General features: G+C 38.4%; 1 protein-coding gene across 9 annotated transcripts in view; it reads left to right on the forward strand.

Moving 5' to 3' along the window:
* ENOX2 (ecto-NOX disulfide-thiol exchanger 2) overlaps positions 1-22,695 on the forward strand; it is a 298,173-nt gene that overhangs the window by 97,778 nt on the left and 177,700 nt on the right. For 8 of the 9 annotated variants that reach the window (XM_019919016.3, XM_033848959.2, XM_019919012.3 and 5 more), the window contains one exon: positions 17,327-17,470. The exons of the other annotated variant lie outside the window; for it this stretch is intronic. The gene's annotated coding sequence lies outside the window, so the exon portion shown is untranslated. The remainder of the gene's footprint in view (positions 1-17,326; positions 17,471-22,695) is intronic. 9 annotated transcript variants of the gene reach the window in all.

Below are 22,695 nucleotides of genomic sequence, written 5' to 3' on the forward strand. Positions count from 1 at the left end.
ATTTATCATAATTATTTTTAATCAATTTGATTTATTTACTGCCAAAACATCTTGGAAGTAACTTTTACAAGTTTTCTTTCATCAATGGTGAACCATGCAGCAGTAAAAACATTAACCTCAACACAAATGCTACAGGTAAGGCAACATGGTATAGGGGAAAGATTTGTAGCCAGGGGGTCTGGGTTCTAGCTCCTCCATACATTCATGTTAAAACTTTGGGTTAATCACTGAAGCTCCCCTGAGCTGCAGTTTTCTCCTCTATAATCAAAGGACATTAATCCCTTCCTCTATCATAAGGATGTTGTGTAAGCACTTGATGAGCTGTAAAATTCTATAGTGTCAGTTGTTGGGGAAGGAGTTAGAAATAATGTCCTAGTGCTCCAAGACTTTGATTTCTGGCATTCTGGTATACAGTGTGGAGTGCAGTTCCTGAATGTTGGCCACCACCCTGGGAACATTCAACTTAATGATAGTTACGTGAAAGATTTCCTAAAGTTACCATTAAACAAAATGTATTTAACATGGAAGTTGAACAGATTGTAAGGTAGAAGTTTTGACTCCATTTAGATGCTGCTCTTTTGAAGACTTCGCTTATATTTGCCAATCCACATAGCATGTACCATGCACTGCTCTGGTTTGCAATGACCAGAATGGAGTTGTTTCACTGATAGGCCCTCATAGCATTTGACAAGCACCAAAGTTGTTAGAAGCTTTGCTTCAATATAATTGTCACTCCCACTAAACTGCAAAATGACCATTTAAATTTGGAGGATTATTATCCTACTAAACATAAATCAATTCACTATCCTCTAAAGTATAACTGTGTTTAAGAGCAATAGGCAAGCCACAGCCATTCTCTCTGTATTGGATGAGGTTATAAGTGTGTTACCAAATGCTCACATCAGGTTGTTACTGAAGCACAATTCTATATCCAAGAGGGAAGATAACTATTAAAAATGAGCTTTAAAAAAAGACATTTTATACATATATTAAAATAGAAAACATAAGCTGATTAGGCAAAGTTCCAAAGATTCATTAGTTTATTAAAGTAGATTGAAATGAATGTTTGAGAGATTTAAATAAATTAACCTTTAATGAGTACCCAGGGGCCAAGGAAGAAGAATGACAGAGGATTAGGAGTATTTTGTCTGATTGTTGCATAATGCACACTGATTAGTTTTTTTTCTGAATGCTCATTGCTGCATAACAATACTAATAAATTAAAAAAGATTAAATTTAAAATATCTCTAGATTGTAATTGTTGCCTGCTCTTATGTGTACACAAATACCATACTTGGATTTAATAACAGTCCCTATAACTTTGGCAGAGGGATACAAGAACTTTTGTTAGCACTTCATTACATTTTGAAATATCTCATAAGTGAGCAAAGCTTTGGTCAATTAGGGTAATTTATTCCTAACATGTTAGGCATTCTTTTAGCATTTCAGCATTAGATTCTTATTCTGATTTTCAGAATACTTGTTCTCTAAATAATATTAATTGATAGCAAGTTACTTAGAAGATATGTTGGTATTTAAACATCTTATTTTTAAAAAACAACTTTTCTGCACTTATAAGTTCTTATTTATAATTAGCAAAATTCTTAAGGAGATTTTTTTTGGAGCAGTGTTGGAAATGCTTTGATTTTTTTCAGGGTGCCTTAACTGTACTACCATTAAATCATTTACTGACTGAAAAATAAGTTTTGAGTAGGTGGTACCAGGAAGGCATTCTTCCAGGCCTCCCGCCTCTCTTGTTTTCTACCCCATTACTGAGTTTTATATCAGGTTTTTATTAATGTCTTCTATCCACACTTCTGTTATTGTTGTTTTATCTTAACTACAGAGCTTAGAGATCATGGTTCAACACATCTTTCAGATGAGGAAACCTTGACCAATAATGACTTGCCCAAGGTTCTCCACTAAGTTAATGGAAGATCAGAGACCAGAGCTTGTGTTTTTGTGGCCTGTTCTTCCACTATACTTAACTGCTTCCTTTGCATTTTTTAGTTTACCAGATCCTTCCTAAAGTTCAGTGGAATCACTAAGGAATCATTGAGGTGACAAGTAATACAGGCAAACCACACTGCAGCCTGATTTTATTAAATGTAGCTGTAGTTTAGACACAGTACTTCCCAACATCCTTCATGACGTTGTACGTGTAGTGGAGTAAATGAATGATCTACTTGAGGGCAGGGGTGACGGGCCTGGGGTCCCAAGGGTTGTGAGATTGGAGACTAATCCCCAAGGCAGTGTGGAATCTTTCTCTGGAAATAAGAAAACAGACAGAATATTTCTGAAGCATTTTAGCTATAATCTCCTGAACCAAGGAAAAGAACATAATCCTGTAATTATATTTTGCCTGAATTTTTTCCAAGACTTCAGGTTTTGGTTTAGGGTTTTTGTGGTTGCCAGCAACCCTTCTAACCTTTTCTTTCCATCTTTTCCTTAGAAGCATCATAAACCAGACAAGTTTAGGTCTAACCTATTTATACCACACAACCAATACAGTGCCCTGCATATTGTAGGTAGAGAGTAAATGAACTTATTCTCTAAGTGTTGTTTGGTTTTAACCTTAAAAAAAACACAACACTTTGGGTAGTGTATGCGCATTTGCTCCATTTAGACCAGTGGTTTTCAGTCCTGGCTGCACATTAGAATCACCTGGTGGGGGGACTTCCCTGGTGGTCCAGTGGTAAACAATCTCCCTTCCAATGCAGGGGACACGGGAGCGATCCCTGGTCGGGGAACTAAGATCCCACATGCTGTGGGGCAACCAAGCCTGCGCACCACAACTACTGAGCCCACGCACCTCAACTAGAGAGCCCACATGCTGCAAACTACAGAGCCCATGTGCCACAACTAGAGAGAGAGAAAAAAAAGGCATCACCTGGTGGCTTTTGAAAAATGAGCCACTTAGGCCCCACCCTGATCAATTAAATCAGAATCTCTGGGGGTGGGGACCAGGCATTGGTATTTTTAAAAAATTTCCCAGGTGATTTTAATATGTACAGTGATGAGGCACTGTCTTAAAGTCTCACTCTCTTCTGGAGATACTCCTAACAAGTCTTTGATGTTCGTGACTGAGTTGAGGCAAGAAGTAGCTGGTGAAAAACAAAATAATGTGGGAATGGCTTTTGGCACCATTCACCTTATAGAAAACCAGATTTGGGTCACATGTGTATCAAAGAAAACAATTGCCTTTTAGTAGCCCAAAGGGAGGGTTCTTAAATAGAATTGGTTTACTGCACTATGGCTTTATGCTCATGCTTGGCATCTGTCCAGGAGGTTAGGCTGCTTGGTCAGGTATTCAGGGCCTTAGTTCATTGTTATTGCATTTCTTCTTTCCACCATCAACCTAGGCAAGTGCCCAATTTCCAGGAAATTCTGAGCCTGTTAATTTACCAAGGCTATAAATTTACCAATCCAAATCTGTATCCAAATGATGTATTTCCCCAAACCTTGAACAGGAGAGGCTCAAAAAATAACAAAACAAGAACAATGGAAGATGGAGATGGATTTAATTAGGGAGGGAGTGAAAGTTGAAATGATCTCTGGCTTTTGGGACCATTCCAAGATTCCTATGACATCAATTGGAACCAGAGGATTCTTAAGTCTTTTCCAGTCCTGGATTCTTTTTAAACACAATTTTGGAAAGTTACTATGCTTTCACACTCTGACTTTACGTGGTATAACAGCTTCCTCTATTGTTTAATCAGAATAATTGTGTTGTATGCTTGTTGCCTCTGTGGTGCCTAGAACTCTTAGGTGTTAAGAATCTGTGCAATGTTTAAGGCCTATCTCCCACAATGGAACATGACTCTAACTCCCATACAGTGCTATTTTGTTGCAGAGAAACTCTTAAGTTGAAAATGTTCACGGAATTGAATTCGGCTATGGCATTCTCTTCGACTCAATCCAACACTTCACAATCTCCTAGGAGCCCTGATTTGCTCTGTCAATTGTTTGTCTCAAAGCATCTTCCTGAAATGAATTTACTTTAAAGTTAAAGATGATTAGAGTGCTTCGTCTCCAGGAGACAATTACAATGCTATATTCTTTGGCAGGGAGAAAAACAACATAGCATTAATTTTTTCAACCTTTCTTTGAGTATTGTTAAAAGGAGAATTGTCAGCTTAATCCAACATACGATAATAACCAAAATACAACTGCTATTAAAATGCAAGGTTTTCTAATAAGATCATTTGGAGAAGTTGTTTGGGAGGAGGAGAAAAGGGAGAAGTATGCAGGGGAAAGGGAAGGAATCTGTTAAGTATTCCTGACCTTCAAAGACACTTTCGTCAGTGAATGCTGCAAACAAAATAAACCGAGTCTGAGACCTATTATTAAAATGTTATTCTCCCTCCATAGCCCAATACTATGTTACCCTGACTCTTAGACTATTATGCTTTATTTTTTTTTCTGGATGAATTGATATCTTTTGACAGGCTTTGTTAAGAATACATAGTAAAGGTCAAGAGTAAGCCATTTGATGGTGTTTCCTGGCAGCCTTTATCCTATGGCAAATAGAGATTGGAAGCAGTTTTCTTTTCCAGTGTAGCTTTGTGGATATGCTTCCAATGAATTGTGCTTTTTCTCATACTGAACTCCCAAACCGTGTAGGATTTTCAGGACTGCGACTTAATTTTAAAATGGATCATCTCAGATTCCTCTCTTCCCCTCAACTTCCAGATTCAATCAGACACTAAATCCAGATGATTCCACTTCATGAATATCTCTGAAATCCATTTCTTTCCATTCATTGCTACTGGTCTGAGGTTACACTACTGTCATCTCTCCACTGTGTCACTTTGGTATTGTAATTGGTCTCTCTGTCTCTGGTGCCTTCTTACCTCCTGTGTGTCCTTCATTCTGCCATAAGCATGAACTTTCTAAGGCAGATATCAGATATTGACAACCCAGAACACCTGCAAACCCATAAACATCGAGAATGAACCCTGAGGTCCTACAATAAGTGCTCTGATAAAAAGGCTCTGTATACTCCTATAGAGAGAGCTTTTGGGGATTAGGAAACATTTCATTGAATAGGTAACATTTGAGTAGGGTTTTTTTTTTTACATCTTTATTGGAGTATAATTGCTTTACAATGGTGTGTTAGTTTCTGCTTTATAACAAAGTGAATCAGTTATACATATACATATGTTCCCATATCTCTTCCCTCTTGCGTCTCCCTCCCTCCCACCCTCCCTATCCCTCCCCTCCAGGCGGTTACAGAGCACCGAGCTGATCTCCCTGTGCCATGCGGCTGCTTCCCACTAGCTATGTACCTTATGTTTGGTAGTGTATATATGTCCATGCTTCTCTCTCGCTTTGTCACAGCTTACCCTTCCCCCTCCCCATATCCTCAAGTTCATTCTCTAGTAGGTCTGTGTCTTTATTTTGAAGGTTGAATAAAAGCTTTCCAGGTGGAGAAAAGGGAAAATTGTATTTCAAGCAGAGGGAATGGTATATACAGAAGCACAGTATAGAAAGCCCAGAAATAAATCCATCCATATACCGTCAGTTGATCTTCAACAAGGGTGCCAGAGTGCCCCTTGGGAAAAAAAAATAGTATGTTCAATAGATGGTGATGAGAAAATTGATATCCACATACAAAAGAATGAATTTGGACCCATATCTTACACCATACACAAAAATCAACTCAAAATGGATTAAAGATTTAAATATAAAACCTGAAACTGTAAAATACCTAGAAGAAAATCTAGGGGGAAAGCTTTATGACGTTGGTCTTGGCACTGATTTCATGATATGACACCAAAAGCACAGACAATAAAAGCAGAAATAGGGCTTCCCTGGTGGCGCAGTGGTTGAGAGTCCGCCTGCTGATGCAGGGGACACGGGTTCGTGCCCCGGTCCGGGAAGATCCCACATGCTGCAGAGCGGCTAGGCCCGTGAGCCATGGCCGCTGAGCCTGCGCGTCCGGAGCCTGTGCTCCGCAACGGGAGAGGCCACAACAGTGAGAGGCCCACGTACCGCAAAAAAGAAAAAAAAAAGAAGCAGAAATAGACAAGTGGTACCCCATCAAACTAAATGGTGTTAGCATAACAAAGGAAACAATCAACTGAGTGAAAAGTCAACCAACCTATTGAATGGGAGAAAACAAAAGAGGTTAATTTCAAAAAATATATATAAAGAACTTCTATAACTCAATAGAAAAAAACCCTAAAACCCAATTTTTAAAATGAGCTAAAGACACAAATAAACATTTCTCCAAAGAAGGTATACAAATGGCCAACATGTATATGAAAAGGTGCTCAACATCACTAATCATTAGGGTAATGCAAATCAAAATTAAAATGAGATATTATTTTATACCTGTGAGGATGGCTATTATAAAAAAAAAACAAAGATAAGTGTTGGCAAGGATGTGGAATGATTGGAACCCTTGTACACTGTTGCAGCTGCTATGGAAAACATATGGCGTTTCTTCAGAAAATTAGAAATAGAACTACCATATGATCCAGCAATCCCACTTCTGGGTATTTATCCAAACGAATTGAAATCAGTATCTTTAAAAGATATTAGCACCCCAATGTTCATTGAAGCATTATTCACAATAGCCAAGATATGGAAGCAACCTAAATGTCCAACAAATGAATGAAGAAAGAAAACACAGTATATACATACAGTGGAATATTATTCAACTTAAAAAAAGAAGGAAATCCTGCAATATGCAAGAACATGGATGAAGCTTGAAGATATTATGCTAAATGAACTAAGCCAGTCACAGAAGGACAAATATTGCATGATTCCACTTGTATGAGGTATCTAAAATAGTCAAACTCATAGAATCAGAGCGTATAATGGTAGTTACCAGTAGCTGAGTGGCAGGGGAAATGGAAAATTGCTAATCGACAAGCACAAAGTTTGAACTATGCAAGATGAGTAAATGCTAGAGATCTGTTGTACAACATCATGCCTATAGTTAACAATACTGTATTGTACACTTACAAATTTGTTAAGAAGGTAGAGCTCATGTTAAGTGTTATTACCACAATAAAATTAAGTTTTTAAAACAGAAGCGCAGAGACATGCAAAGGCATAGCATGTTTGAGGAATTTGAGAAGTTTGGTATGAATGAAGTAAAGGATACTTGGGGGAAGTGGCAAGAGATGAAGATGCAGTAATTTGGCCCAGATTTTCTGTGTATTTATCTGCCCTCCTTTCTGGTTGCGATTTTTTTGAGGAACAAAACTGTTTCTTATCAAGTCCTGAAATCCTAGGGCCTAGGATACTGCTAAGTACACAGAATTGTTTGAATGAATTGGATGAATAAGGAGAGAGGCTGTCAATATTGTTTGATTGATTCATTCATTCCAATATGTATTGAATACTTCAATTAGACTCCAGACTGAAGCAAAATTAAGATCCTACTTATTCTTTTATACAACAACAGCAGTAAGACTTGTTTCAAACACAGATTAGTTCTTTTTTGCAGGCTTTTCCTTTATAGTCATTGTTTTCTTGAGGAGTAGATTCTAGCTTTCTCCTCAGTAGTCAGTTTGATTTCAGCCCAGGTACCTCTCTAAAGGAGTTAATCACTTGTCAACACCCTATACTGATACTCCTGAGGTGGAATTGTTATAAAGGAAGTGTGGATCTATAAAGATGCATTAGCATATTACAGTAATCTCTGTTTTCTCCCGTGTGTTTAATTTCACAGCCAACAACGGATTGTTTATCATACATTCTTGAAAAACTAGTTCAAATGAGGCTCAAACATTAGGAATACAGAAAGCATAACTCCAGAACATTAATGATACAGTATAGCAAAATTAATGGTGTAGGGGAAAGGAGAGAGTGTAATATTTTTGGACGTGTAAATGGAGGTTTACTGTATTTATGTAGTTCTGTATTTAGGGGATGCTAAATCACAATCTCATCATTGGTTAATTAGAAAGTAATTAAAATTGTAGCACAGTGATTGGATAAATAGTTAATGAAGGCTAAATGAATGAATAAAAGAAATCTGGTGAAATTACTGTGTACATTTGGGGAAAAGCAAAGATACACGTTATTCATACAGCGTATCAGTCTTAAAGGATAACCAATATCCTTCTAGTATTAGTTGATAAAATTAATTCTCCAAAGACCAAAAGAGTTTTAGCTCTCATTCTCCCTTAAAAGCATCCTACACGGAAATGCAGATTTATCTGACTGCTACTTCAATTTTCACTCACTTACAGCATGTGAAATTTTGCTGCACTTTGTTTGCAACTTATTTACTGGCGTCTTACGAATCTATTAAAGTAAATTAGTGTGTGTAGTAACCGTTGCTACTGAAAGAGCTGGCTCAGCCTAGGCCCCTGACCAGATCCAACTGACTAGCTAGTTGTCAAAACCAGTGGAGTGGTTTCTACAGGGAGAACTGTGCTTGCTTTTGATAATTACCTCAGCTTTATGAAATCAATCAGTCTGAAGGGAAGACCTCATTACAGATCTGACAAGATAGACTCCAATTTCAATACCAGAACAACTCTCTGCCCTCAGGCTCTGAAATCTGCAATTATTTATTTTATTTAGACAGAGACACCCATAATATGGTACCTCTGGGCACGTTCTCAGGCAAGTATTAAACAGATAACCTAATGGTCAGTATGTTAGCAACCTGCCCCTTTCCTGTCACTCAAGTAGAAAATTGGTCAACAGGAATTGCAGCATGGCCTAGAGCCAGCTCAAAGCGGGCACTGATGAATCACCATCTTTCTAATCCTCCACCCCCAAAGATGTGGAGAGAAGGGTAGTTGCTATAACCGTTCCCAGGGCTAAAGTAGAGGAAAATAAGACTTTCTATGAAGACTGCCAGACTTTATCCTAAGGAAAATGATATATCACCTGTCTACCATCTGTCACTTTGAACTGTTCTATCAAATCAGCATTTTTTGAACTTTGTTTTCATTGAGGAATGTGATTTCGCTGTGTTTCCCAAGCCTTAAGTTGAACAGGGGAAAAGAGTCCTGAAGCATTCTTGTTGAAGTTAGAAATATGTATTTTGCTTTCCTGCTCACGGAACTCAAATACCTTAACAGATTTAGTTCAGACTTCTCTCAAATAACTCACCTTTACCAGGCCTGGGAGATATCAGCCTCCTAGGAAAAACACAGAGAACATTCTGAGCATAGGAAAATATGGGTTTAGAGAGAAATGGACCTTCTGTACTCCAGCTCAAGTGTCACTGTTAGCAGTGTTCTAATAATACAGCAACCAGCTGAAAGTGAGCACTGATTAAAGCTTTGGGAGGAGGCATTTAAGTTGTAAGGGGAAAATGTGGTTCTTTCATGTTGGAAAGTTCAAGGTGGTGACAAATATCGTCTCCTTTCCTAAAAATAGTACAAGCAAAGAGCAGTCACTGACTACTCCCAGCATTATTTACTAATGTTTTACCTTGATGGCTGTGTATTATCTGAAAAACAGGACTATAAAATGAATCCAAAGCTAACATCTTCTAAGCCATAAATAGGATATAGTGTGGGGGCCTAAGGAGCCACACTATTCAAATTTTCTTAATCCATTTTTGGACAAATACATATAAATCCCCAACTGAGTTAGAAGAAGGGAGCTAACACTTATTTAGTGTCTGATATATGATAGACCTTAGACATACATTCTCTCATTTAATTTTCTTCACTTCCCTATAAGGGGTGTCATTATCATCCCCATTCTGCAGTACAGAAACAATCTCAGAGAAATCAAGTGACTTGTTTTATACACCTCGTAAGTGGCACACCTAGTAAGTGGCAGATATGGGTTTGAATCCAGGTCTGACTCTAGAGCAACTTATAAGATTTTCTGTGATGATGGAAATACAGTAGCCACTAGCCATATGTGGCTGCCGAGCACTTGAAATGTGGCTAGTGCAACTGAGGAACTGAACTTTTTATTTTATTTTATTTTAATTCATTTAAACTTAGATTTAAATGGCTTCATCTGTCTAATGGCTACTGTGTTGGATGGTACATCTCTAGGGATTGCCTTTTCTTGATTGTAGTTTGTAAAGCAGGAATCTGTAACCTGGTGTCCGTAGACATATTAGGAGAAGATCCATATATGGGATTTCTTTTATAGTGTTTTCTTATAGAAAGGTCTTAGTCAGTAGAAGGACTGCTTCGCTTCTTGGAAAGGGATAGTGAAGTTATGCAGAGTCATAGTCAGGGGTACAGTGTATGATAATCTACCACCACTCCCCAAAGAGACTTTGGGGATCCTAGGATAGAGGGGATACCAGGAATGCTGAAGGAACCCCCCCAAACCATATTTCCTTCTCCCTTCATAACAGCCCCAGCAGCAGGTTGGTTGACATCTGGGATGGGAAACACAACTATTATACCCAAAGTTGTAGCTGAGTTCAGTTCTATACACATGTCTGGAGTGCTTATAATATTGTACAAGGCACCATGCCAGGCATCTTGGAGGAGAGATTTTTTAAATGACTGGGACATAAAGTCTGTCCTCAGGGAGTTTACAACTTAGTGGTGATGGGCTAAGGCAGGAGGGAAGGGAGAATAAGACAAATACTCAAAGAACTATAACACAAGGCATGCTCTGAAAGGCATAGGAAAAGTACAGATTAAGATCTGAGGAAGGCCAGAATGGTGTTTATTAGTAATAGTGCTTATTAGCTGTGTGACCTTGGGAAATTTAAATTCTATAAATTTACCTTTCTTTGTTGTAAATGGGGCAAATAACTAGAAAATAAAATAGTGGGATAATGAATATAAGGCAGGACACATCCTGAACAGTCAATGAATGGTAGTTCCCCTGGTGGCCCTGCTCCACTGCTGTGTATGTATTGGGTTGGGTGGAGGTGGATAAGGGAAGGCATCATGAAGGAAATAACATCTGAGATAAACCCTAAAGGAAAGATAGTCTTTTGAAGGCTGGAAATCAAGAAGTAAGTGGAGGAATAGCGTGAGCCAAAGCTGTGGAAGTAGGAAAGTACTGGAATGATTCAATGAATGCTAGGTAGTCTCATTTTGCTAGAGTGTCAGCTTTTTTTACCTAAAGTACGATTCCCCACACCAGCAGGGTCAGCATCACCTGGGAACTTGTTAGAAAAGCAGAACACAACCCAGACTTATTGACTCAAAATCTGCATTTTAACAAGATTCCCGGGGAACATGTGTGCACATTGAAGTTCAGGAAGTATTGAAGTAGAGCACAAGCTGGAGCATAGTAGAAGACAAGGCTCAGAATGGTGGGGCCTTATTAGGAAGGACTTGAATGCCTGACCAAGTAGTTTGGGAAGTCATTAAAAGTTGCTGTAGGATCACTGTCAATGAAAATCCACCTGTGACCTGTATCACACCTTGAAAAAGGTGACTTAAGCATCATTTTGGCTCTGAAAATTCTTATGCTCACCACCATTCAAGCAAGCTCCTTAGTAAAAGAAGACTTTGGCCCTTTTCTTTCTGATCACTTCCCCGTTCCCTTCACTCACCCATTAATCTTTTACAGTTACCCTTGCTTCAGCTAAATCAGTTATACAGAATATTGAACCCTCAAAATTGACAAAGTAGGTTTCATTTGTTTGACATCAGCTAAGACCTGGAACTGAGAAATGTTCATTTGTTTTGGCTACTAACCCCTGTGGCTGGAGAGTGATACTGCAGTTCAGCTCTTTTTAGAAATTGTAAATATTCTCTCAGAAGTAGCAGGTGGAATTGCTGGGTAGTGAGAACTAAAAATGTGGAGTCAGGGGTTTTCAGGCCAGGACTGAGGAAGGAGGAGGGGCTCCCAAGGATGGATAAATCCTACAAAAGCACCTGCCAGCACATCAAGGGCTTGGCTATTATTCTAACCCCTTACTTCAAGAGTTTTGAATTAAAAACTAATTTGGAGACCTTCTTTACCATGGAGTCCCATATCTGATTTTAAACTAAAGTCAATTGGAAAATAGGACTCGGGTTACAGAAATTTGTTTTATACACAAATTAGCTATAAAGTTCCTTTTGCCAAAAACTGACATTCTATTTTTTCAACATGAATGTCTGTCTGGAGATTGCTGCCTTGAATTGAATTTACCAGATTTCTCAGGACCTGACCATTTTCTTTTAAAGAGAACTAATCCAGAGTAGAATTGTGTTTCTTTGTGCTAAGGTTGAACCACCTTAAGTCTGTGGGCTGCAGCTGCAAATAAGAAGTGACAGGGACCCACAGGGTCATGTTTTGGTGCTGTAACCTGGGGCAATCATTAAACGTGTTAGATTGCATCATGAAGGTTAGTCCTAATTTGACCTGATAGTAGAAAGCTCTGTAAAGTGAATTGTGGCAGTAACTATTACAGCAGCTGGGCACAAAGACATCATTGATCTTTCACAAGAATCATGAAAATTCTTCAGTGTTTTCCTCAAAGCCCAGGAATCATTTGTGTCTGTATGGCAGACATCATTACATGTGAACTCCTTGACCTGCAGATTGGAGGATTCACTGGGAACCACACTTCATTCTGAGATGTTTAATCTCCTGGTTCCATTGGTTAATAAATGTCATTCTCCAACGACCCCATCCTCACCCTTCCCCAATATGCATACTTTCTATAGTGGCCTCATGTGGGTTATAAAGTCAGAGAATCTGTATTTTGACATGACATGAAATAACAGCTGGTCAGCTGTCTAAACCAGTCAACCTGGTTTTAGACAAGATTACATTACCACATGGACTTTAATTGTGAACATAAGATACAGAAATAGCAGAATTCTATAGCACTAATGTTTATTATCTGTTTTACTTTAACAATTCATGCTTCCTTTTAGACAAACTGTGTATCTTGTGAGGTTAGGCGATGAGGGGACAAGATGGGAGGAGAAATGAATGAGCAAGGATCAAAGTTTTATTAAATTTATCCTCAGGAATAAAAGGGCAAATAATATGAGGAAATATATAAGACTTTAGAATATTTCTTTATTCTGTTAATTCTTGATGACTCCCTCATTTGTTTTTCTTGCAGTGATTATCAGTAGAGTCCTTAAAAAGTTAGACATCCCATGTGCTCATTTTAGGGACAATAAGCAAGTTAACAATTGAACAAAATGTATCCTACTTCACAGGCAGTCTTGGGGAGATGAAAGGAACCCTCAAAATAGAGTAAGTGGTAGTTTTAAAAAAGGTAAGGAAAGCAAGCTGAATCCCTAGGAGCATAGCAAGGAATGGTCTCCAGGCTAAGAAGTAACCCCTGGATTTAGGCCTGTCCTGAATTCTATAGATGAGATTTCTGGTTTGCATAGAAGAGTCAACTAAATAGCCTCAGAAGTTTCTTCCTAGGGAATTTCCTGGTGGTCCAGTGGTTAGGACTCCACGCTTTCACTGCTATGGGCTGCATGGCACAGAAAAAAAAAGTTTCTTCTTAATCTAATATTTTCTTAATATCTTCCTTATCTAATAGTTCCATCATGTCTAGTAGAAAAATGGTAGAAATAGCTTCCATAAGAGATTTAAAGGTAAATTCTGTAGTTTGGGTGAGAATTAAAATATCATAATTGCTAATATTTTATATTCAAGTCATAATTGAAATTTCTGCAATAAGAATTCTTGAAATTAAAGTGGTGGTGGTTTTCCTTTTAGAATTTAGGTAGTTTTAATGGGGCTATTTTACTTAAAATAGCACTCCAAATGTGGACCACATATACATGACACAGAAAAGATCCTATAAGTACCTACTGATTTACTGGTTGATTTAGTGCTGTCTTAAAGGAGGAATGAAACAATACAATAAAAGTAGCTGGGAAGCACTAGTGTCATAGAATTTTGCTATGTCTATAGCTCTTGTTTTCAAGCTACAAATCTTTGGAGACTGTATTGGGTCTTGGATAATATAAAATGTGGATTGGTATTCAATGGATCAGCTTACTGAGTGGGATGTCTCTCTCTCCTTGATATGAGGTCTTTTTCTATAAGAAACAATGCCTGAGATGGTGTGTTGAATTATCAAGATTTTCATATATTTGGATCATTTATGAGGTGGATACACAGAAGGTACTTGAAATCTCGGTTTTATTCAGTGCCAAACAAAAATCTGTACATTAGTACAGGGAGCAAAATACCTAAAGCCCTAAAGTTACCATCTGGGACTAAATAAAAGGGAAGAACAATTATAGCCAAATGTCTATAACTGAATACATTTAATTCATCAGATTTTGTTCCTGGACTCCTTCAACTTTTAGAAAACAGTACAAACAGCAATAAAAAGGTTCAATGATGAAAGTAGGGTATATCCTTGGATAAAGGCAAATTCAGACCAATCTCACATTGTACATCAAAAATTCTAGAAATTAGAAATGGAAATTTGCAGTTAATATTTATTGAGCATCTGCTATATGCCAGATGTGATGCAGAATGTTCTACATATGTGATCTCACTTAATCCTTTTAACAGTCCCATGAGTTAGGTACTGTTATCAGCCTCCTTTTACAGGTCATAGCTCTGAAGCTCTGTAATATCCTCAGTTACCAACTTAATAAGGCAGGAAAATGGACTAATATATTATTCTGTAAAATATCAAATGCAAAAGAAAAAAATTTCTGATTAACCATTATTAATCAGAACCTCCTAATCCCTGAGCATTCCTTTTGATCAAGATTTTACCATCCTGCAGTATAGTACTCAAATGATGGAGATGCATTTGAAATCGAATTATTTTAAGTAATGTTGATATAATCAGCATCAGAACTTTTGTCATTAATTCTTTATTCTAACTACATGAGTTAATAGAATGCATCACCTACTTCCTCCCTATTGAGAATTAATTCATTCAACACTCACTATGTGCCAGGCATGGTGCTAGGCACCAGGGATACAGTTGTGGGAGAGAGAGAGAGAGGTCCTCCTTAGAAGAGCTGCTTACAAACTTCAAACTTATAGGGGAAAAGTTTGTTTTAATTCACTTAGAATATATATTTTTCTGCTTATCTTTACAGCAGCTCTGTGCAGTGTTATCATCCCCCTTTTACACATTATGAAACTAAGACTAAGGGCGATTACATGAATTGCCAGAAGCTACCCAGATAGTAAAGGACAGATCCAGGATTAGAACCCTGATCTGTCAGGCTTCAAAGCACATATTGTTTCCACTATACTATTCCATCTTCCGTGGAACTTTTTTTGGTCAGTCTGATATTGCCGAAAGAAATACCAAGAAAAGTTTTGGAATAGTACACTAATCACATTTGACTCTGTGACTACTCAGGTGCAAGAAACATCTTCATTTGCAAGTTATATAAAAATCTAGTCTTCTTTGAAAATAGTCTTGGTCATGATCTGAATGTTTTCTAATACATAGTGATCAGTATTTGTTTCTTTAGTTCTAGTCATGGTAGGGATTTAATAGGACATGGATATGATATGGTGAATGGTTGACTTAAGATACAGAAGCAAGTTTTCATTCTCTCACTTACTCACTCAGATGATGTAAAGGAAAAATGTTTGACTGGTCCCAGAAGACATTTAATGGAGGTGTTCCAAGTGGAATCTGATTGTAGAAGAAATGGTATTTGTTACATGGGCTGAAAACAGCATAGGGATATTTTTTATTAAAAACAAGAATGTAGGGCTTCCCTGGTGGTGCAGTGGTTGAGAGTCCGCCTGCCGATGCAGGGGACACGGGTTCGTGCCCCGGTCCAGGAAGATCCCACATGCCGCGGAGCGGCTAGGCCCGTGAGCCATGGCCGCTGAGCCTGCGTGTCCGGAGCCTGCGCTCCACAACGGGAGAGGCCACAACAGTGAGAGGCCCGCATACCACAAAAAAAAAAAACCAAAAAAAACAACAAAATAAAACAAGAATGTAAAGCCATTTTGTTAGAACCTTAGCATTCATTTTACTGAAACTTGATTGACCTTTAGCTGACTGGATTCCAAATTTTCATTGACATTTTACAAACATTACCTTAAGAATTGTACAGCTGCGGGCCATAGAAAAATTGAGGATTAAAGAGTGAGCCATAGCAGGCCAACTTGATTCCTCTTTTGATAGGATTAGAGGACCAGTAGTAGATAAAAGGCTTAGGAGAGATCACCTAACTTTGGACTTTAACAAAGCTTTTCATTCCACATTTCATGAAGTTTTTTTTTAAACATCTTTATTGGAGTATAATTGCTTTACAATGGTGTGTTAGTTTCTGCTCTATAACAAAGTGAATCAGCTATACATATACATATATCCCCATATCTCCTCCCTCTTGCGTCTCCCTTCCACCCTCCCTATCCCACCCTTCTAGGTGGTCACAGAGCACCCAGCTGATCTCCCTGTGTTATGTGGCTGCTTCCCACTAGCTATCTGTTTTACATTTGGCAGTATATATTAGTCCATGCCACTCTCTCATTTCGTCCCAGCTTACCCTTTCCCCTCCCCGTGTCCTCAAGTCCATTCTCTACATCTGCGTCTTTATTCCTGTCCTGCCCCTAGGTTCTTCAGAACTTTTTTTTTTTTAAGATTCCATATATATGTGTTAGCATACGGTATTTGTTTTTCTTTCTGACTTACTTCACTCTGTATGACAGTCTCTAGGTCCATCCATCTCACTACAAATAACTCAATTTCGTTTCTTTTTATGGCTGAGTAATATTTCATTGTATATATGTGCCACATCTTCTTTATCCATTCATCGATCGATGAACGCTTAGGTTGCTTCCATGTCCTGGCTATTGTAAATAGAGCTGCAATGAACATTGTGGTACATGACTCTTTTTGAATTATGGTTTTCTCAGGGTATATGCCCAGGAGTGGGATTGCTGGGTCATATGGTATTCATGAAGTTTTAATTGAAACACTTGAAATTCCAGATGCTCTGCCAGGGGAGTAAGAAACTATCTCTGCTCATCCCTGGCTGAAACCAATAGGACTTGGATAATAGAAAATGCCTTTTGCCATTTTATATGGTGCAGCAGCTACTAGTAAAGTGCCCATGCTCTGGGATCATTTGAAGAAGATGGGATTAACCCTACTCAAACTTGGGTTGTAATTCCCCATCACTCCAATTACTAAATAACCCCCTTGCGAGTTCTATTATCTCTTTAAGGGAGGAGGAGGTAGAAGATAATTGATAGCTTGTGGTCAAAAATGTTAATTTCCGAGAAACAGGAGGGATCTTACAAATGACAGAGTCATGGTCTTATAAGAGCCTATATTTTAATTCTGTATTTATCAACAAGATCTGTAAAACAGTGCAGAGGGCAACTGGCTTTAAGGAATTCATCTGTTATTCCTGGGCTCTTAAGATTTAGAGAGTTTTCCTCTAGTGGCTCATATAATAAAATCTGGAGACATCCCAGTCCTTAATGGAGTCTGGATTTTGGCTTTCTTTTTCTTCTTTAGGGTTGAACCAGCTGCCCTTTGACCCTGCCAACAACAACGAGCCCCTGCAGTTTGGCAGTACCAGTGGCCCTCTGGTCACAGAAGGCCTCATTGAGAATGGAGGGGAGTCAAGCAAGAAAAGAAAGAGAACAAATGCTCCTTCAGGTAAGCTAGACGATAATCCATTCTCTTAGGCCAGTGCCACTGAGTCAACATTGTCCCAGAAACTAGTATGTAGTGGGCACTGTGCTATGATTTGTACGAGCTACAGAAATGAGAAAGAGTCCCCTGCCCTCAAGGAACTCATGGTAGAATAGAGGGCAGAAAAAGCACATACTTGAATAACTCTAATAATAAGATAGAGTATCATCAGTGCTGTGGTAAATGTGTAAAAGGGAAAAAAAACTATGGGAGCCCAAACAGGGAAAGAGTTTAATTCAGCTTTAGGCATCATGGAACACTTCACAGCAGAAGTGGCATTTGTAGCTGGCCCTTGAATGGGTAGACTTAAGACAAGAAGAGATGAGTAAAGAACATTTGGTTTAGGTATAAGGAATTACATGAGTGAATGATGTCACTATTACATCTTTCTTTGTATATACAAGTGGTGGCTACCCTCACTTGTACTCCTAATGTGGATAACTGCATACATTTGCATGTCCCCACCCCACCCCTGTTTCCCCCAGTACACACTATGCCCACATGTGTTCTATGCCCTCATAGCTCTCTTAGAACAGCTGATGAACAGATTGTCCTAAATCCTGTATAACAGCCAACTGAATTTCTAGCCTCCCCTGCAATTCCCCCATCCTTCGTGCTCCGTTGGCCCATTCTCATGTTAAATTTCTCCAGAGTGAGTGGGGAAACAATGGGAGACCAGATCTTAACTGATCACTTAATATTTTAAAATTTCATCTCTTTGTTACTTGGCTATTCATTTGAAAATAGTATCCGTAGTCTACAGAGACTGATCTGAGATTTTAAGGTGGGCCTAATAGACATGTTCATGGGGTTTTTGGTTTTGTTCTGTTTTTTACTATTACTTTTACATTCAGCTTATAAAATGGAGCATGTTTACATACAACATCATACCTGACTCTTAGATCATAGGTCTTTCTGCTTATGAATCAAGATATTTATTAAATACAAGTTTGGAAAACAAAAATACAGTAAGGCATTAGCTATCTGGAGCCCTCCAGAAAAGTATGATTTTTAGAGAGCTGTATTTTCTGGAGCATTGGAAAGGCATAGTATACAGCCAAGGAATTGGACTGAGTTGTAGTTGTAGTCCCACCTCTCTCTCTGTGGCCTAGGGTGTGTTCCTTAACCTCTCTGACTTTCACTTCAACTGTAAAGTTAGAAATGGTACTAAAACTTCCTAGGATTATTAGTAGAGTTAAATGAAATTATGTAGGTAAAGGGCTTAGCTTGATATCTGCACACACTTCATCACTTAAAAAATCAGTTAATAAATGTTGCTATTTTATTGTTATTATTATTATATGATAATATTATGAACTTCATTGTTTTAAGCATCAATGCACTTCACATTTTTAGGTTAACCATTATGAATACAAATCGTGTGTGTGTGTGTGTATGTGTGTGTGTAAACTTATCTGTCTTTTTAAGGCATATATTCAACATAATCTAAACTTTGCTTGATCATTTAAAGGGAAAATTTTAGTCATTAGTCATTGTACTGCTCTATAATATTCTATTATAGTTTTCTGGGTTTACTAAGGAATATAGGCCTTTTAACTCTAAATTGTCCTAGACTGTGGTGGCTTTTTAGTTATTACAGCCACATCAGCCACATTTTATCCACGTCCTGTCTCCTTTCTGCAGTGTGCAGTCATTTCTAGTTTCTCTCAGTGTCCCTTCATGTAACAGCCCTTTTTCTCCTTCTTCTTAGTTACAAACTTTAAAAAACAAACAAACAAGATCTCCAAGTTGGTGTGTCAACTTAGTATGTTAAGTAAGAGTTAAATCAGCTGTGAGAGAACCTGCTATGGAGAGATATACAGGATTTTAGGCATCAACTTTAAGACATCTATTTTGGCTGCTCTGAGGCCTGTTTTGATCACTTATTAGTTTTTCCACTGTGTTCATGGTAAGTGATGTGCTGGTTTAGAGTAATACCTCCTGAACATTGGTTAACTCATGAGGGTGGAGAAAGGGGGTATGTATAAATCTGAATTGTGAACCAACTATAAAGAATTGCAATTTTATTTCTAATGAGCATATTCAGTGAGAGCAAAGTAACTGTTGCAGATATAGGATTTTAGCAGTAGATTATGTTCATCTATAATTAGCAGAATCAATCTGCATTCTAATAATGAATATGCCTAAGTTCTTAAAAAACAGCATGTTCTTAAAGATAGGTGAACTAGGCCCCTGGCAGGCTAAATTAGCTCCCTTGTAATCTTTTCAACACTATTTGCTTAGTGAACCCTTTCTTTGTAAGTAGTACAAAGGTAACTCCAGCCCAGGTTAAATTACCACAAATTCCAAATTAGTGTAGTCCAGATTAATGAGATTTTACTACACAGGGAGTCTCATAATTGTTCAGCTGACAATCTTATGGTATTATAAATGGGCAGATTGTTTTATAAAGGTATTTTTTTCCTATGCAGTTGTAGACAAAAGGAAGAGGGAAGATATTTTGTGAGTAGGAACTTCCTTCTTCCTTTATCACATTCCCTGCCTCTTGGTAAGGAGGAAAGCTAGGGTTAGAAGTCCTTACAGGAGCTACCAGCCATTTCAGTTGTAAGTTGAGATACTCATCCAGCCATTACATCATTCAACCCTGTGACCCCTTTGAATCTAAACCATCTCTCTTCCTCTTCTGTCACTACAAATGATGGAAGGGTCTGTGCCTGCAGCTCCAGTTCCTTTACATTCTATTCTTCTTCCTTTCTCACCCCTCCTTTCTCACCTTTTTCTACAAACTGCCTCTCTCCTTTTATACGAGAATTGATCTCTTAAAAGTCACCAGTGACCTCCATATTGTCACAATTAGTGGCCTTATGACAGGTCTCAACTACCTTGACCTGTTTGCTTTATTTCATGCTGTTAACAACCTCCCCTTGTTTGAATTCTTTCTACTTCTGCTTTCTTTGGCAATACACTGCAGATTCCTCTTCCTTTTCTGACTCCTTCAAGCATTCTATCTCCTTTTCTTCCTACCTCCACTTTAAGTGAGGGTATTATTATCCACATTTATAGGTGAAAAAATAAAGGATAAATAAACTTACCCAAGGGTGAACATTTAGCAAGTGGTTTAACTAGGCATCCAACTCCAAAGCCTTTCTCTAACTACTCTCCCAGAATTACTATGTCTGTAGATGTTAGGAATCTGGACCCATTATTAAAATGCATATTAAGCATTGCTGGCACACTAGGGAAAGCTGTGTTTGTGTGAGAATAAGGCAAGCAGAGCTTGGATTTGATCATCTCTAGGATCCCTTCAAACTCTGAGATCCCATGGTTCCTTCTTTGCAGCTTTCTTTTCTGCTACTCTCAACAAGTCTTCTATTTCAGCCAAGGTTGTCTGCTACCTCTCTCCAAATAGGCACTGGGCCTGCCTACTTCAGGACCTTGCTCATGCCATTTCCTTTGCCTAGCATGCTTGTCCTCTTCTTTCATGTGTCAAAATCCTATCCAATTGACAGCATCTAGTACAAGTCCTACCTTCTCCAGGAAGCCTTCTGGATCATCCCAGTTAGAATTGTTCACTTGTACCTCTGAAACCCCTTGGTTGTTATATTCATATGAATCACTTGACACTGATTATAGACCACCTTGAACTATTGGCTATCTGTTCATAGTAATATGTCTTAACCTTTCAACTTAGTCATCAGCCCCTCATTGGAAGGGCCCCTTATTCATGTCTTTTGGCAGAGATACGGTGTCTTGCATACAATAGATGTTCAAGAAATATTTGTTGGTTGATCACATATCTGGCTGAAGAATTGCTTTCCCTTTGCCTTAATATTCTCTATTATTCTCTTGTCACTCCCAGGGTGGAGCTGTGCACAAACTGGGCACTCGGTATCTAATGTTGATCAACTGACTGCCTCACTTGTCCCTAAAGGTCAGACTCCAGACATTTGTGAGATTATATCCCTAGAGCAACCACACATCGAATCTGGGTGCTTGTGAAACCTGGCCCTAATGGAATCTCTTCTTCTTAACTAGATGAAATTTCATGAGTGTCCAAGGGAAACTGATAGGTGGAATTGGGTGTCTTGTCCCAATTCCTCTGTGAAGTAGATCCGTAACCTGGATTAGATATTACTGCAATATTTGGCCATAAACTCTTGCTATGTGGATCTGGCTGCTTTGCAGCTTTTATCTTAAGGTGAGCTCAGAATTCTTCAATGTGTTTGCTCTCAAATTTCACCTTTTCCCCATGGAAATGTTTCCTTGGTGATGCTGCAGCTGCACAAATTGTTTAAGATTGTGGTTAGTCCACTTATTCACATGATGCTCTATGGCCAAAGAGTAGAAGATTTTTAAACCCTTGTCAAATCATAGTGCCAAGTTTCTGTCCAGAAGATACGAACTGTCTCCTGGTTTGAGATCCACCTGGATTTGTAGAAACAGATACCAACCCTCTTCTCAAATACTTCCACTAAAGTGGAAGAATCCATGAGTCAGCAAGGCCAACCAGATGATGACTAAAACCAAATGCACTGTTTTAAGCACCAACATCACGGTACACTGGCATTCTAAGAAGGTGCCAGCTCATTGGAAGAGTGGGCAACTAACCTGGGGATAATTATAATTCCAGAATGATCATCCAGATGTGGACATAGTCCTATTTCTATTGTCTTCTCTCATAGCTCTGCATTGAAAGATAGGTTTGCATTTAATTATGTGATGCCTAATACTAAGCAGTTTTGCCAAAGTTCATGTGAATAATGAATAGTTCAGTATGAAAAGAGGGATCTTCAGCCATTTTCCATTTGCAATAATGATTGAACCCCAAGAGTTCAACTTCTCCAGGAAGACCCTTCAATTCAATAATAATTTGCATCACTATTGTGATTCTTTCTTTCTCTTAACATATTTTCATATTCATTTCATTTTACAGATGAGGTACTAATAACCAGAGAGGAGAAATAACTTTGACTGAGGTGGAATAGCATCACCAGAAATGTTAGTATATGATAAGGACCTCCAGGTAATATCTAAACTTGATCATAGGCCCCTAACTCAGTTCTCAAGGTTTCTTTTAGAATTTCTGGAAGTCAGAATGAGACGACAATATGAAAGACAGTGAACAGTCTCAGCACTGCCAAGACTAAATTAACAAGAGGAAGTAGGCCTGCAAAGCAGCAAGGAGAGGTTCAGTCAGACATAAGGGAGAACTGTATTGGAATGAGTTA

The sequence above is a fragment of the Tursiops truncatus genome, chromosome X (genome assembly GCF_011762595.2).
Source record: "Tursiops truncatus isolate mTurTru1 chromosome X, mTurTru1.mat.Y, whole genome shotgun sequence".
Lineage (NCBI taxonomy): Eukaryota > Metazoa > Chordata > Mammalia > Artiodactyla > Delphinidae > Tursiops > Tursiops truncatus.